Source organism: Hordeum vulgare, chromosome 4H, assembly GCF_904849725.1.
Source record: "Hordeum vulgare subsp. vulgare chromosome 4H, MorexV3_pseudomolecules_assembly, whole genome shotgun sequence".
Lineage (NCBI taxonomy): Eukaryota > Viridiplantae > Streptophyta > Magnoliopsida > Poales > Poaceae > Hordeum > Hordeum vulgare.
In genome coordinates, this window is record NC_058521.1 from 106,426,546 (window position 1) to 106,436,904 (window position 10,359).

A 10,359-nucleotide genomic window follows, 5' to 3' on the forward strand; every position below is an offset into this window, starting at 1 on the left:
AGCGCCTCACATGGAAAATAGAGAGACCATTGGTTCATTGAACCAACTTCACTGAAGCTTGACTTGTGCCTGATCGGCCGGTCTAAATGCTTGGGCTTTTGATACAAAAGTCTCCCTTGGGTGGCGCTTGAGCTTGTTTTCACTCGCGCTATCCTGTCGCGACCTTATGAGCCGACGAAATTATTATCTGGGGTGGCGCTTGAGCTTGTTTGACTTGCCCTATCCTGTCGCGACCTTATGAGCCAACGAAATTATTATCTTGGGTGGCGCTTGAGCTTGTTTGACTCGCCCTATCCTGTCGCGACCTTATGAGCCGACGAAATTATTATTTGGGGTGGCGCTTGAGCTTGTTTGACTCGCCCTATCCTGTCGCGACCTTATGAGCCGAAGAAATTGCTTTTTTTTTCTGACTCGCCTCAAGATATTTTTGGGGCGACTGCTATTTGTTATCACTAAGATGGTTTGACATATGTTTTCCATCTTAGAGCAGGTTGACGATCAAAGTCACTCTAGCCGTGGCAGATTAAGCATCATAAAAAGGCCTCAATGGCGGGTCAAGTATGATGATAAAAAGCCTCAAAACGGTGGATCAAGCATTTCAAAATGCCTTAAGGGCAACATAAGGATTTTTTAAGGTGTCACAGGAGCAGTTTTGATTCCTAAAGAAACCTAAATCAATTAAATTTTATTCTGCTGAGGCCCTTGGATCAGCCTGCTACGGGCTTTGGCCGACCTCGATTTGCAAGTCGCCCAGTACCCAGTTACACTTGGATAATGCGGCAAATTCATCTTCATCAGTCAGGATTGATGAGAGATCCGCGTCCAAGTCAAAAGGATTCTTGGGTCGACGCGGAGTTAAGCTGGTCGTCACAAGGGTTGGCGGGTTAACCTTCTTGTTCTTGTTGTCATAGGCGGCTTGGTATTTGGATAAGTCCAGGCTTGCAGCAAGCTGAGTCGCCGCCAAACGGGAGTCCTTGACAACATGATGGTAGTCATCTTCGCCGAATTCTGATCCATCATCCTTCAGTTGAGGAATGCCCGCCGCTACTTCTTCTGGGTTTATCTCTGGAGCATATGCTAAGCACCGACTCAGTGTAGTCAGTGCCCCTTTTCGGGCGGCTGACCGAGTTAACTCGCCAATCTGGGGAGGAAGAGTGGATAAGCAGCCAAGCATCTTCTTTATTGATGTTATAGGTTCCTTGGCGCCCATCACCGCTTTCACAGTCAGTACACTCCCGGTATATAGCTGCTCCGTCAGCGTGTAAATCGCCCTTCAGCGTCACGACGCAATCATCCTGAAGGTTGGCGGCTCTCGGACCTGTATAAGGGGTAATGATAATCAGCGACTTAGATAAAAGTTATTTGTTTACAAAGGTCAAGTGTTAGTTTTTACCAAAGATGGCTTGCGCCATGTTTGAGATATGTCGCTTTAAGCCGGATAGCTCTTGTGGCATAGTATCCAACTTGGCTTCAGCCTTTTCTGCTCGCTTTGTTAAAACATCTTGGTCAGCTTGAGCCCTTTTTAAGTCAGCTTTTAGTTTTTCCATATCAGCTAAGACCAGTTGATACTTCTCCTCTGATTTGGCCCGGGCATCCTGCTGATCAGATAAGCTTTTCTTCAAGTCGCCAAGTGCTGATTCAGTATGGATAAGAGATTCCTGTTGAAGCATATGGTTAAGGGGCAAGTCTCAGAATTATTTTTTCAGACATCCCTCACACTTAGGGGCTAATGTATAATTTTTTTCAGACAAATTTTACTGATGACCCGGCCCTTGGGGGTTACTCGTCGAAAGTTTTTAAGTCATCAAGACCCGGCTCATCTTTTTACTGATGACCCGGCCCTTGGGGGTTACTGGTCGAAGGTTTTTCAAGTCATCAAGACCCGGCTCATCTTTTTACTGATGACTCGGCCCTTGGGGGTTACTGGTCGAAAGTTTTTCAAGTCAATAAAAGACCCGGCTCATCTTTTTACTGATGACCCGGCCCTTGGGGGTTAATGGGGATAATATAGTATACAACAAAACGTACCTCATGTTTGTTTTTCAGCATCCGAAGCAGGCTTTTCTCCATCTCATAACTCGCTTCCAGGCGACTTGCAAAGCCAGAGCAAAGTTCTTTGAATCCCAGATGTTCATATTGAGAGAGCTTAGCCTTGGAGAGTTCATGCTCAGGAATAGTTTGAGCTGATGATGATACATGCTTCGATAAAACCGCTGTGGTCAGTTTAGAGAAGCTAGTACCAGTGATAATTACAGCGTCCGGGTCTTCTGCTGTTGTCAATGGACTTGGCGGGTTTGGTGCACCCATGGTTTCCTTGGGAGAGCTAGGGAGATCCACTTGATCTTCAGGTTTGTCTTGGTCTGGGTTGTCTTGGATCGGCGCCGACTTTTCGATAGGCTCCGAAATTGTGATGGGAGTTGATCCGCTAGTTTTTCTTTTCTTTGCCTGAAAGGAGAAGGGGGTGCGTTTAAAGGACTGAAAATTTATCACCATCAGACTAAAAGTAATATATTATCAAAGACTTACCGAGGGACACGGATCATCGGCGGAAGTGCCGACATTACTGAGTCGCCAGATGTAGGAGGAGAACTCTGCAAAAATTGTACTTCAAAGATATAAGCAAGTTACAAATGCGATCCAAAACGAAATGAAGAAGTGTTGTTAAAGGATACCTCATTTGGCCTTTTCTTCTTCCTTGTTGGTAAACCGGACACCAGATCGCCGGAATGACTTCGGGTCTTCCGATTTGAAGTGTGTTGTGCTTTCTTCAGAAGAAAATTTGGGTCCAAACAAGCATTTGGGTGTGAGAAGGGAACTTTCCCACAAATTCGCCTAGCCGGCTTAGGTGGAGAAGGAGATGAATCGGAGGAAACAGAAATTACCTTGTAACATCCCAAAATTATAAATTTTGGAATGTTAATATAGTTATTAGATTAATTGTTTGTTTGTTTGAGTGATTGAAACTTGAGTGGAATTTGAAACTTCTCAAAAAAATGAGAGGGAATAAAATGACTTTCCCAAAATTTTCTATTTTGAATCCCTTTTCAATTTTGAGTTTGAATATTTTCAAAACCCTTTGATTAAAAAAAATCAAACGAGAGGAGGAAAATGACACTCCAAAATCACAGACAATGTCTTGATTCAAATTTTATGTATTTGCAATTTATTTGAAATTCAAATTCCTTTTCATTTTAAAGTTATTGCAAAAAAATATTTTTTTTAAAGTATTTTTTTGGTTTTGAAAATATGTTCATGTTTTAGAAAATTTTATTCTGAAAATTTTGATATATAATATGTCTATATAAAATGTTCTCTCTTTTTTCATTTATACGAATTTTCTTCTTTGTTTTAAAAAAAATTTGTTCGTTCGCAAAAAAAAAAGGGGCCGCGGCTGGCCGGTACTTACCACGGTTGGCCAAATCCTGGCCCATGCGGCACTCTTTTCTTTTCTTTCTAATTTCCCTACACTACGTATAGGTTTAGTCCCACATCGCCTACCTATGGACCATTAGGCCTTCTTTCCACCTATAAATATAGACCCATAGGAGCATCCAAAAATCATCTATTTCGGGTTAAATCAATCTTTTGGTTTGACTAGATTTATTAAATAAAAATATTTTTTCTTCTCTTCGGCGGGATTTCTCGAAGTCGTCTCCTCATTGGAATTAATTCTTACTCTGCATTCTAAAGGTATTTCTCTTCGTATTTTTTTTATACTCCCATAGTTTATTATTTCTAGACTAGTATTCCTACATTAGTATACGGTAGAGTAATTAGATATATTAATTAGTCTTCATATTTACACATTAGTACTAGAATTCTTTTAGACATAGCACTTTTCTTCCGTAAAACAGCTTGGCCCTGATTTTTCAAATAACCATAACTTTTTACTCGTTTATCCGAATTAGATGAAACCAACGCCTAGAGTTTCGTATTGATCCCACCTATCCGATGAACCTGTCATATCAACTTTTTTTCAAATTTTCAAATTTCGAAATTTGTTCATATTCATATTCAAACTTCTTTTGATCATATCTTTTTATCCGTAGCTCCGTTTTAGATGAATTCAATTGTGTCGGATTCGTATCAAAGTAATCTTTCCGTTTGTATCATTAGTTTTCACTTTTCAACTTATAATTTTGATCAAATCAGATTTATCTATTAGTGCCCAAAAGTGTTCACATCGTTCTAAGCCGATTCAATGTTATATTGACGTATTTGTATCTTTTGATCCGCTAGTTCAAATCTAGTAATTCTTTTTTCTACACGCTCATATTGATCTCCTATATCCAGTAGCATCGTTAGTTTCGACCTTTGAACCTTATAAATTTGAGCGATTCTAATTTGTATTCGAACATTCATTTGATCTTATCTTGCAAATCGTACCTCCTTTTCAATTGATTCCTTTTACCCCTAAACACTCATGTCATATATTTTTGTACGTAACCATCGTACTTCAGTTCAACTTCTCTTGACCTTTTGAATGTAAATTCAATCCATACTTCAATTCGCTATAACTCGCGTTGTAGTGCTCCATTTCAAGAAATTCTTTCTACAAATAAATTCTTATGTCTTATACTATTTGTCAAACAACATTCATGTTGTTCTCCCAATATTTTTGATCATCTACCATAGTGTATGCAAGTCGAGCTTATATAGCAATAGTTCATCGTCCATTACCTCTTTTGATCTCATTCATGCACCTTCACTTTACAACACACTTAGTACCTTTTTATTAAACCTTAGTACGTTGTTATTTTGTACCAAGAAATGCTTTATTCTTATGTTCTCTTGGTTCTTCCTTTTTGGCATGAATGTTTATTGAATGCTATTTGTTTACGATAGATTGCTCGGAGTGTGGCGAGTAGAATTATCAGGATTTTGAGAGCGACTATCTTCATCAAGTAATACGAGGCAAGTCACTTTGATCATACTATCACCTATGTTTTATGCATCGTAGTTCTACCATCCTATGCCCAATTGCATGTTGCTTAGGTACATGGAAATTTTAGTATAGATTGTAGTATCATGTGGTAGGCACACAACAACCCCGATACTTGGCCTCGGGACAACAAATTTCATATTGCTATGCTTGAGTAGACGGGATTTCGGTTGAGTGCATAACACGAGTGATGCGAGGTCGATTAAATAATCAAGACCGGTTAAGACAAGATTTTCAAGACCTCGGACGCAATGCAACTCTGGGTGAAGGACGGTTGATCGGCTCCCAGGAGAACCCAGTGGATGCCCGGGATGCTGGGGACGGCCATGACATCCTGCGGAAAGCTTCACCCAGGCTCAAAGAGACAGACGGATATTTTCAAGACTCAAGGCTTACCTGCACAGCCACAAGTCATTATGGGCTCTGGCTTGGTTGGACAACGCGGCGACTCTGGACAGGCGGTGCTAGCAGATGTAGAAGAACGGTAGCAATGGATGGGCACCGACAGGGATTCAGAGGGACCCGTTGAAAGACCATGTTTTGATCATCCGGTCTTCAAACACCCTGAAGTGTGAGGACATATTCGGAGGCGATCAAATCTTGTGGGGAACGTGTGCAAAACTCTGCGGAGTACTCAAACCTAATCGATTAGCCGTGTCCACGGTCATGGACAACTTGCGCCAAAGGAACTGAAGTTATCTGGATTTCTCAACACCATTAAATATATTTGATGAGGGTAACTATTGACAACTCGGGTACGAGAACTGGTTGCCGGAACCATCTCGTTAACAACCAACAATGTAGTAACATTTTGCTTTTAGCCCTCTCTTGATGTAGGAGAAAACTTGCTTTTCGCTAAAAACTTATAGCCCCACCTGCCATATATGCATATAGTATAGATGATTACTTTTCACCCCTCTCTTATGTGACTTGCCGGCATATTCAATATGCTGACCTACACGGCTGCAACGTCTTATGTTGCAGATATTTTTCTTCGACGAGTAAGAGTACGATTCAGGGTTACGGTCTACACTCAACTTGCCGTTGGTGTTTTTGGGACTCCACTCCCTTGACTGCTTCCGCTGAGATATTTAAGGTATATATCAGTTTTACGCTATTTACATGTGATTGCACTTTGATATATACATTGATGTACTGTGTGTGCCAGCATACTGATCCAGGGATGGCACAGAAACACAGAGGCTTGACTCGTTTTGAGTCGGGTCGCTACATACCTCTACGGAATCCTCTTGGCTTTCATTGTCTTCATTCTATTCAAAAGATGGAGAGGTGTAAATACAAAGTTATCAGTAATGGCTGGCGAGTTAAGAGAGGGTAGGTTTTGACCTCCGAAGGTACGTCGCCGACTTGGGATTCATCGGCCTCAGATGGTTCGGTCACATCAGCTTTGCCCTTGCCCTTAGATTTCTTCTTTGGAGGCGGCCTAGCTTGCTTCATGGCTGACTTTTTTGGCCTCTCGGACCAAAATTTATCGCCTTTCTGAAATGGCATATTTTATAAGAGGTCATAGTTCGAATGAGACATAAGAAGTAAAAGACAAAAGGCAGATTAAAGTTGTTTACCTTAGGTGCCGGGTCAATCTTGCAGAAAGGTTTGAGACCTATTTGGCCGCATTTTCCCGCGGGCTCACCGGTCAGCTTCTTGATCATGGTGACAATGTCACTTTCCGTCAGAGCCGTGTGTAAGTAGCACTCAGGATGATCTAGGGTGCCGTCGAATCAACTCCAGTAAGGCCGTTGTTTGTCAAAGATCTTAACTCGGACAATACTGGGATAAAATGTGACTCCTCCTCTTCGGTGAGCTTGTCTGGGAGTTTGAAATTCGTTGGAAGGCGATCTTCCCTATAACCCAGAAGTTTGTTTTCACCCTCAGGCGAGGTCTCTTGACAATAGAACCAAGACTCGCCCCAGCCTTTGGGGTGGCTTGGCATGGCGAGTGACGGGAATGGGCTATCCCTGCGGCGCTGAACATTTACACCACCAAACTCCAGGCTGGGGCCATTATGAAATTCTGTTTGGCGATTTAAGTGGAAGAAGTACCAGAATAAGGGAACTGAGGGTTCCATCCGCAAGTAAGCCTCACAAAACACCTGGAACTGGCATAGGTTGCTTATCGAGTTGGGCCCTAGATCTTGGAGGCAGACATTCATAAAAGCCATGGCGTCTCTGAGGAACTTCGATCCAGGCGGCTTAAAACCCCGCTCAAGGTGTTCAACGAAAACAAATATTTCTCCTTCTTTGGGATTGGGGATTTCTTCTCCGAACCCGGTGCGCCAACCGATAACATCCTGATGGTCCAAATTTCCCGTTTTCACATAATCCTCTAGTATGGCATCATTAACCTTGGTGGGGAGCCAGTCACTTTTGAAAACGGCGCCCATGCTACAAAGGGATAAAATTACGGGTGAATTGACATGCCAAAACATCTACTGAAAGAGGTGAAACTTTTTATTTGACCCGCCAAATAATTTGTCCGCTGGCTAAGGAAAATTTTTGATCCCCCAACGAAGGCCCGGGTCAGGTTGCCAGGGCGACTTACGAAACTTTGGCTACTTAAGGGAGCGGTGTTTCAAGGCATCAGTGGTATTTGTCTAAAAATGGCAAAGTATGAGACTACAAACAGTTTTCACATAACAAGCGGCAGATTATGGATCTACTGGACAGATAGAAATGAACGCAGAAAATGACCGGATATGGCAACCTGCGACTAAGATGGGATAATACTGTTGATTTGGTGAAGTCCTACTCTAAGTGTGCAAATCGAGGCCGGACAGATGAAGGTATCAAAGACATTGATTTTCTCGTCATCATCGCCATCGATTTATCGGGAACAAGTAACAACTATTCGGGAAGTGCCAAGAACGCGGCAGTGATGAACTTCGAAAAAGAACTGGGATCTGTTCTTGAATGACAGAAACCTAACCTGGTGGATTCGGCTGGAGATGGTCGACGGCGATAAAGGCTTTCGGACGGGCGTGAAAACCTTGGGCGGCGACGAAGTATTCGGCGGCGACGAGGTGCTCGACGACGGCGAGACGGTCAATGACGGCAAACTGCTCGGCCACGGCGAAGTACTTGACGGTGACAAGGTCCTCGGGCGGCACCAAGGCTTTCGGACGACGGCGAGGGCCTCGAGGTGCCACGAGCGGGAACCACCAAAAGATAAAGATTCGCCATGATGGCGCTCCGAAAATTTTGGGTTAACGATACCGAAGGATCCGGTGGGGATTACGTCATTATCTTTTCCGGAATTCAAGGGATAAGAAGGTACCAACAAGAAATGGTTTGGCAACTCAAGTTTTTCCGCAAGAGATGGCGGGTTAAGTTCATGGCGTATAAAAGAGGATGAAAATGAATCTCCATTAATTGAGTAAGGACATTGGCGTGAAGAAAATTCAATTCAATCTAGGGCCTAATGTTGGGGATATTATCTATTGATAACCCTCCCTAGTTGGGCCGGGTCACCAAATTTGGCAATTCATCTAAAATATGGTTCAGGCCTTGGCCTGGCAAGACCGAAGGTTGTATGGCGGTTTACAACTTCCGGAAGGTCTCCAAGCTTTGGAAAGATGGCGACTTAGATATCGTAAGAGTCACGGTTTGGAGAAAGGAAAGTACCCTTGTAAACCCTAGGGACTCGACCTGTATATAAAGGCGAATCCCAGGGAAGAAGAGGGTAGGTTAGAAATCATCGAGCGCTAGGTCTGACGAGTTACGCCCGCCTTGTAATCGAAACTCCATCAATACAACACAAAGCAGGACGTAGGCTTTTACCTCCTCACGAGGGGCTGAACCTGGGTAAATCGTCGTCTCACTCCCGTTCAACCCCTTTGAGTCGCCACCAAGGTGCGATGTCTCCAATACTATGTCCTTTCACAAGGACATCTGTTGTGACAAAACCACGACACACGGTATGAAGAGGAAAATAGCATCTTATGTTGCAAAGTGCGACGTATGCCAACAAGTCAAGGGTGAGCATCAGCGACCTGCTGGATTGCTACAACCTCTCCAAGTGCAAGAATGGAAGTGGGACAAGATAGGCATGGATTTTATTACCGGCTGCTGACGTGCAACTATTCCTGACTTGATGCCTCCCGGCAACGGCGCTAGAAAAGAGTTGCTTCTAGTTGCTCAACAATTAGCAATTGTCTTGCAATGGCCCACCAGCGTGTGGGATCGCGGCAGTTTTAGAGGGTAGAGTATTGAACCCAAATTTGTTGGTTCGCACGACGGGAAGTGAAAGAATATTCTCAAGTATTAGCAGTTGAATGTGTCAGATTCAACCACACCTGAAAGATTAGTGTCTGCAAGCAAAGTAATATGATAGCAACGGTGCCAGAAACGATCTGGTGACAAGGCAGACTATTTTTAACGGTTGTATCAACGGCGCCAGCAAAAAGTATTGTAGCAGGTAGCAGCAGAGTAACGAGTAACAGCAGTAGCAAGGAACAGCAATAGTGACAGCAGTAGCAAGTAGCAGCAGTAGCGAGTAACAACACTAGCGAGTAACCGCAGTAGCAAGTAACAGCAGTAGCAACAGTAGTGGCAGCAGCAGCAGGACAAAGCAAGTAACAGTAGCAGCAACAGTAGTAACAGCACCAGAGCAAAGCAAGTAACAGTAGCAGCAATAGTAGTAACAGCAACAGAGCAAAGCAAGTAACAACAGTAGTGGGACAAACTCGTAGGCAATGGATCGATGATTTGTTGGATGACATTCATCATGCAACAGTTATAACATGGAGAGATATGTGGCTAGCTCACGTTCGTCAATGTGATGTAGGCATGCATTCCGTGTGTAGTCATACGTGCTTAGGGAAAAGAACTTGCATGACATCTATTGTCCATCCCTCCCGTGGCAGCGGGGTCCAAATGGATACTACGGGATATTAAGGTTCTCCTTTTAGTAAAGAACCGGACCAACGCATTAGCACTTGGTGAACACATGAACTCCTCAAACTATGGTCATCACCGGGAGTGGATCCGGTTATTGTCACTCCGGGGTTGCCGGATCATAACACATAGTAGGTAACTACAACTTGCAACATCGGATCTAAAACACACATATATTGGTGACAACATAATAATTTCAGATCTGAAATCATGGCACTCGGGCCCTAGTGACAACAATTAAGCATGGCAAAGTAGTAGCAACATCAATCTCAGAACATACTGGATACTAGGGATCAATCCCCGTCAAAACTAACTCGATTACATGATAGATCTCATCCTACTCATCACCGCCCAGCGAGCCTATGAATAGATTACTCACGAACGATGGAGAGCTGCATGGAATTGGAGGGAAGAAGGTTGATGATGACGATGGCGACGATCTCCTTGATCTCGAGCCCAAAACGGACTCCGGATCTGCCCTCCAGGGCAAGAACGGGATGTGGCGGC